The sequence below is a fragment of the Triticum aestivum genome, chromosome 2D, assembly GCF_018294505.1.
Source record: "Triticum aestivum cultivar Chinese Spring chromosome 2D, IWGSC CS RefSeq v2.1, whole genome shotgun sequence".
Taxonomy (NCBI): domain Eukaryota; kingdom Viridiplantae; phylum Streptophyta; class Magnoliopsida; order Poales; family Poaceae; genus Triticum; species Triticum aestivum.
Window position 1 is genome coordinate 32,057,327 of NC_057799.1, and position 7,991 is coordinate 32,065,317.

Below are 7,991 nucleotides of genomic sequence, written 5' to 3' on the forward strand. Positions count from 1 at the left end.
TTGTTTAAAAAAAATCGTTCGTTTAAAAAAAACCCTAGATCGGTTTATTTTCTTCGGTTTTGTATTTTGTGAACGTTCACCGACCCGTTCATTTTAACGAACGCATTCGTCGGATTTTCTCTGTTAACGAACGTCCGTTCTTTAACCGTTCGTCCGTTTTTCTTTTTCGTCGGATTTTTCCGCGATTATCTCAGATCTCGATTTCTGATCGAATCTTCGTTTCTGTTTAACTTTTCGCTCATTTATCGGAATCAGGCGATTCAAGCGCCTAGAGTTTCGTCTCGAAATTCTCTTTCCGTTTAACCTACTCAAACAAGTTTTTGCTACTGTAAAATTTGACCTAGATCCAGATTAGTAAACGAAGTTTGTTTCTTTCGCCGTTTGACTTTCGTTGTTTCGTTCGAGTTGATTCTTTTTGCAAACCGGAGTTCTTAAGTTGAACTTTCTGGTTGGATCTTTCATTCGAGTTTTACCTGTGCATTAGATGAGTACTTATTGTTTGCTTGTTTGTTTGCGATAGAGTACCCGGAGTGTGCCGCTTGTTACTTCGAATCGCTAGGTTTCGCGGATCATCAGCAAGGCAAGTAACACTTTGATCATACCTTCCATACCCAGTTTTTATTGCATTAGATCTATTCCTCAAACATTGCATGGTTAGGATCTAATTAAATTGTGGGCATTGGGAAGTAGTTGAGGTAGTACCTATTACCTGTTCTTTTATCAAACCCTTGGGAGTTACTTCTACGTTGCTATTATATTGCCAAGCTATGCTCGTAGACGTGGATTGGGTTTGAGTGATATTCATGACAGATGTGAGATTTTTAATAATGGTTTACTTAAGGTGGCAACTAAAACTCACATCTGGGTGGATTGAGGCACCTGGAGAATCCAGTGTTGTCTGTTTGTATAAGGACCGCCACCTAGGCTCAAAGGGATCATAAGATTATTCATGCTAGAAACTTCCGTGTGCAGCCACAAGCTATTATGGGCTCTAGCATAGTTGAGTAGGGTACATGATCTCTTGAAGAGGTGGGCTAGCATATGTAGGGGAAAGTAGGTGTAACTGTCCACCCGGAGTAAAGAGTGATTGTTCCTGAAAGGCTGTGTCTCGGTCATCCGTTTCTCAAACATCATGTAGTGCGAGAATCAAGCGGAGGCGATCGAGTCTTGTGGGGAAAAGTGCACAAACCTCTGCACAGTGTACAAACTAATCATGGTTAGCCGTGTCCCCGGTTATGGACAACTTGAGTATCTAGTACCTGGATTATCATTTGAATCTCATCACCATGTTACGTTTAATTAATTTTGTTGGGTTAATGATGATTCTTAATTGGGATTGAGATGATGTCAACCATCTCAATGTTTCACAACCACCATGATAGTTAAATAAAATTTATTCCTTTGCAGTAGGGAAAAATTGGCTTTCCGCAAAAATTTTAACCGTAGAGCTTTCCACCAGCCATATATGCATGTAGTATAGTCTTATTCTTGTTCATTAATCTCTATGTGTTACATTGCCAGCATATTCCATGTGCTGACCCGTTTTCGGGCTGCAACGTTTCATGTTGCAGACTTTTCAGACGACGAGTAAGGTGCCTTAGGTCGTGGTCTTATACTCAGTGATGCCGCTGGAGTTGATGGACTCACTTATCTTCCAAGTCTTCCGCTGTTATCGTATTTAGATGGTCTTAAGCCATATTTAACATACTTATTCTCTTTGGAGATATTCGATGTAATAAGTGTGTGATTGCTACTCTGTTATAAATCCTCCATTTGTACTGTGCGTGTCAGCATTACTGATCCAGGGATGACACTGGTGCACAGCAGCACAGACCATTTGAGGTCTGGTCGCTACAAAGGTGGTATCAGAGCACACGCTGACTGTAGGACACGACCACTAAGCTTAAGCCCTAGAACACTTCTCTCTTCTCATTTCTGACCCTCTCCACTTTCTACTCTTTTAGGAATGGCGGATGCAAGGAGCAAGTTCATGCAACCCGATGAAGACACGCCTTTTGGTCGACACTTGAAGGAAGTCACCAAGTACTTGAACATAGGAATACCAAGCATCACCGGAACCTACAACGCCACATTACCCGAAGAGGAGAGCTGGAAGATTCAAGTTCACATTCCAGGAAGGACGTTTGTGCCAGTTACTGAACCCATAAGATAGGTTTTCGAAGCACCAACCTGGAGTTTAGGGAAGAGCATGGCAGCCCACATCGCTATGGGACGCATTGGAGAAGTCTACCACCAGGAGCTTAAGGATACAATTTATCAAATTTGTGGACGCCGGGACGCGCAATGGGAGATGATCAGAACCAAGAAGGATGGATCAATCGCAGCTTTCATCCAGGAGCAAAACCAACACATTCGTCGCCAGGAGAACCAGATGTGCACGGACAAGGAAGAACTGAAGAAGGCATTGACGAAGATCAAGGAGCTGGAGGAAGAACTCAAGGCAACACGCGAGGATTATATGGAGGAAATCGTCGCACTAGTAGGGAAGAATGACGACCTGGAGAAGAAGATTGGAGTATTCATGGGAAATCTAGTGCCAAAAGCAGAAGATGACGAATGCACTTGTCCGGATAACTACATCATCATCGACGACACCGACTCGGAACCAAGTGAAGATGACTTTGTTGATGAAGCTGGAGCAGACATCATGGAGTCTTCAACTGATCAGAATTTCTAGTAGACCACCATATCAGTAGTAGTTTTCCTCCATTTAATAGTATAGTTCAAGCACTTTGTAACGCTAGTTAGATCGATTGTTATGCCTTGTTTGAATGGATGCAGTGATATTGATTGTATTTGTCTCATGAGCATATGGGTAGTGTTTTCCCCTCTAGACCTCATTCTATTCTTAACTCTCATCTTTTCTAACCTATCAGATGCCTCCGAGACGCGACCCCGGATTTGTTTTCCCACCAGAGATCACCCAGTTGATTCAGCAACAGAATGCCCTGATGCAAGTGTTAGTGCAGAACCAAGGCAACAACAACAACCCACCGCCACCACCACCTGTTGATCACTTAGCCCGTTTCTTAAGGCTAAACCCGCCGGTGTTTTCCAGTAGCACCGAGCCGATTGTTGCAGATGATTGGCTCCGCAAAGTTGGAAGGGAGTTGACCACTACAGGATGCACAGATGCGGAAAGAGTGCGTTTTGCCGCACATCAGCTTGATGGACCCGCAGCATCATGGTGGGAGAATTATACCGCCACACACCCTATTGACACTGTCACATGGGACCAGTTTCAACAAGCTTTCCGTACAGCACATGTTTCAGCAGGAGCTATGGCTATGAAGAAGCGTGAGTTTCGCAACGTACGCCAAGGAGGACGCACCGTAGGCCAGTATGTGGAGGATTTCAGTAAGTTAGCACGTTATGCACCAGATGACGTTGCTACAGATGCAGCCAAGCAGGAGAAGTTTTTGGAAGGACTGAATGATGAACTGAGTATGCAATTGATGGTAGCAACCTTCAACAACTACCAGGAGCTGGTAGATAGAGCTCTCATGATTGAAGGGAAGCAACAGCAGATTGAAAACCGCAAGAGGAAGTATGGACAAGGGAAGTATAACTCTGGAGCTCAGCAGAAACCACGGTTTGCCCCGAAACCGGGAGGACAGTTTCAGCATACCCATGGAGGAGGTAGTTCGCACAACCATAATGGCTCCAAGAATGGTAATGGGAATGGAGGAACCAACGGACACAACCGCACCAACCCATCTACCCCAGCCAAGAGGGATCTAAGTCATGCTACCTGTTTCAAGTGCCAGAAGACTGGACATTATGCAACTGATTGTCCTGAAGCCCAAAATGGAAATGGTAATGGAAGCTCTGGGAAGAAGCCGAACCAGTTCAACAAAGGACACGTAAACCACGTGAGCGTGGAGGAGGTTGAAGCTCAGCCTGATGCAGTAATAGGTAAGTTTTTGGTTAAGTCATTTACTGCAACCGTTCTTTTCGATACTGGTGCATCGCATTCATACATATCAAGGGGATTTGTGAATAAGTTTAAGCTGTCCACCAAAGTTCTCAGAACACCTATGTTAGTAACCTCGCCAGGAGCAGAGTATATGGCAAGCCAAGGATGTTTTCAGATGCCATTGGCCATTGGTAGGCATGTTTTCCCCTCAGACCTAATAGTTTTGGAGTCGCAAGGTTTGGATGTGATTTTGGGAATGGATTGGCTATCGTTGTATGGAGGAAACATCGATTGTGCCAGCAAGTCGATTTTGCTTACCACCCCAGAAGGAAAAAGGATCAAGTATGTATCCCGGCATATGCCGAAGAGGACTCAAGTGAATTCCTTATCAGGAGTTGTACAAGAGGAAGTACCAGTGGTGAAAGATTATCCGGATGTATTTCCAGAAGAGTTGCCAGGCATGCCACCAGATAGAGACATTGAGTTTATGATTGAACTTTTGCCAGGCACAGGGCCAATATCTAAGAGACCGTACAGGATGCCCGCAAAAGATTTGGAGGAAATTAAGAAGCAGATCAAGGAGTTACTGCATAAAGGCTATATTCGCCCAAGTTCGTCACCTTGGGGATCACCAGTACTTCTAGTGGAGAAGAAAGATGGATCGCTGAGGATGGTTGTTGATTACCGTGGATTGAATGAAGTGACCATCAAGAACAAGTACCCGCTGCCAATGATAAATGATTTGTTTGACCGCCTACAAGGAGCTAAAGTATTTTCCAAGATCGACCTACGATCAGGATACCATCAGTTAAAGATTCGAGAGCAGGATATACCTAAGACGGCTTTTACCACCAGATATGGACTGTATGAGTATACCGTTATGTCATTTGGTCTGACTAACGCACCTGCCTATTTTATGAACCTGATGAACAAAGTGTTTATGGAGTTTTTGGATAAGTTCGTCGTGGTGTTCATTGATGATATTTTAGTCTTTTCCAAGAATGAGGAAGAGAATGAGGAGCATTTGCGATTGGTACTTGAGAAGCTCAGAGAACATCAGTTATACGCCAAGTTCAGCAAGTGTGAATTTTGGCTGATGGAAATTGGATTCCTTGGACATGTTATTCTGGAGAAGGAATAGCAGTAGACCCTGCCAAGGTTGATACAGTGACAAGTTGGGAATCACCCACGACAGTTGGAGAAATCCAGAGTTTTCTTGGACTTGCAGGATACTACCGGAGGTTCATCGAGAATTTCTCGAAGATTGCTAAGCCCATGACTGAGCTATTGAAGAAGGACACCAAATTCAATTGGACTGAGGATTGTGAAGCTAGTTTCCAGGAGTTGAAGAAACGATTGGTTACATCACCCGTGTTGATTCTACCAGATCAACGCAAGGACTATGAAGTTTATTGCGACGCTTCTCGTCGAGGACTTGGAGCAGTGCTTATGCAGGAAGGAAGAGTGGTGTCATATGCTTCACGACAACTTAAACCCCATGAGAAGAATTATGCTATGCATGATTTTGAGTTAGCAGCCGTGGTGCATGAGTTGAAGACATGGAGACATTTTCTCATCGGAAACCATTGTGAGGTGTACACGGATCACAAGAGTTTGAAATATATTTTCACGCAGAAGGAGTTAAACTTCAGATAGAGGAGATGGTTGGAGCTCATTAAGGATTATGATATGAGATTGCATTATCACCCAGGAAAGGCTAACGTAGTAGCAGACGCGTTGATCCGCAAGAGTCATGTCAACACCCTCATGACAGGAGAGTTACCTCAGGAGTTAGCCGCGGACCTTTGCGAACTATGTTTGGAAATAGTCCCTAGAGGCTATTTAGCGACACTGGAGATTCAGTCTACCTTGATGGAAAGGATCAGAGAAGCTCAGAAGACAGACAAGGAGATTGAAGAGATAAAGGAGAAAATGAGCAAAGGAAAAGCCAAGGGATTTCGTGAGGACGAGCACGATACCTTATGGTTTGAGGACCGCGTTTATGTGCCAAAAGATCCGGAGATCAGGAAGTTGATTTTGCAAGAAGCCCATGATTCACCGTACTCGATTCACCCAGGAAATACCAAGATTTATTTGGATCTGAAGAATACTTTCTGGTGGACCGGAATGAAGAAGGATATTGCAGAGTATGTAGCAGTTTGTGATGTATGTCAGAGAGTGAAGGCAGAGCATCAGAAGCCGGCAGGATTGCTACAACCATTGCCGATACCCGAATGGAAGTGGGATAAAATAGGGATGGATTTTATCACAGGATTACCAAGGACTCGTTCAGGCTATGACTCAATATGGGTTGTAGTCGACCGTTTGACGAAAGTGGCTCATTTCATTCCAGTGAAGACCACTTACACCAGTGCTAAGTTGGCAAAGATATACATGACCAGGATCGTATGTTTGCATGGAGTTCCGAGGACCATTCTATCAGATAGAGGAACCCAGTTTACCTCGAAGTTTTGGAAGCAGTTACATGAAACATTGGGAACCAGGCTAGAATTTAGTACAGCTTTTCACCCACAGACAGATGGACAGACCGAGAGAGTCAACCAGATTTTGGAGGACATGTTGAGAGCTTGTGCACTAGATTATGGATCTAGTTGGGACGACAATTTGCCCTATGCAGAGTTTTCGTATAACAACAGTTATCAAACCAGTTTGAAGATGGCCCCTTTTGAAGCCTTGTACGGGAGGAGGTGTAGAACACCATTGTTATGGGACGAAGTTGGAGACCGTCAGTTATTTGGACCAGATTTGATTAAGGAGTCTGAACAGAAAGTGAGGTTGATTCGCGATAGGCTCAAAGTAGCCCAGTCCAGGCAGAAGAGTTATGTTGATTCTAAACGAAAGGAGACAGTTCACGAAGTCGGAGGCAGAGTTTATCTTCGAGTATCACCACTTCGAGGAGTGAAGCGCTTTGGAGTTAAGGGAAAGTTAGCACCCCGTTTTATCAGACCATACAGAGTTCTGGAACGTATGGGAGAGGTTGCCTACAAGCTGGAATTGCCCGAAGGATTGTCTGGAGTTCATGACATATTTCACGTTTCTCAGTTGAAGAAGTGCCACGCAGAGATGGCTGAGATACCACTGAGAGATACTGTGCCGCTGGAAGCGATTCAGCTGGAAAGTGATTTGACCTATGAGGAGAAACCAGTTAAGATTCTTGAGTATGCCAGCCGAGTTACCCGCAGTAAGGTTATCAAGTTTTGCAAAGTCCAGTGGAGTCACCACACGGAAGATGAAGCCACCTGGGAGCGAGAGGAAGATCTACGGAAGGACCACTCCCACCTGTTTTCTAGCCAACCCGAATCTCGAGGGCGAGATTCATCTTAAGGGGGGTAGGTTTGTAACATCCCAAATTTTCAATTTGGTATGTTATACATAGATCATCATGCATATCATAATTTTATCGCAATTTGACAAATCCTCGATAAATCCTAAGCAACTCAAGGACCCTCGGAGAGAGTTGGGGATTTTCTCGAAGTTTCATATTTGATTTTCATCAAATAATAAAACGAGGATTTTTGGTTTTAATTATTTTCTCTCCGGAAAAGTACTTCATTTTAAAAATAAATGAGAGGAAGAAATATGACTTCTCCAAAACAATTGAAATATTGGAGGAAAAATGTTAAAATCATTTATTGGATTTTATTTGCAATTTTAATTGCATTAAAAATATAGCATGTTTTCAAAAACTTATTTTTGTGTCAAAAAAATGTTCACCCTGTTCTAAATATTCTAACTAGACGGGGAAATTTTGTTTTATCTTTTTTGGATTTGTATTTATTTTTCTACGAATTTTTCGGCGGAACGTTTTTAAAAATAAAAATAAAAATTGCGCCGCGCCCTACCGGGCCGAGGCCCAGCCGAGCCGCCGGCCCACCCCCGCGTCTCCTCCCCGCGTACGCCAGCGGCGCCATCGCACCATGTCCGGCTCGAGCACGGGAGCCCCGCCGCCTTGCCCCCTCCTCCAAGCACCACCCCCCTCCTTTATAAACCCCTCCGCCGCCCCCTCTCTCTTACCCTGTCGCCGCCCCGAGCC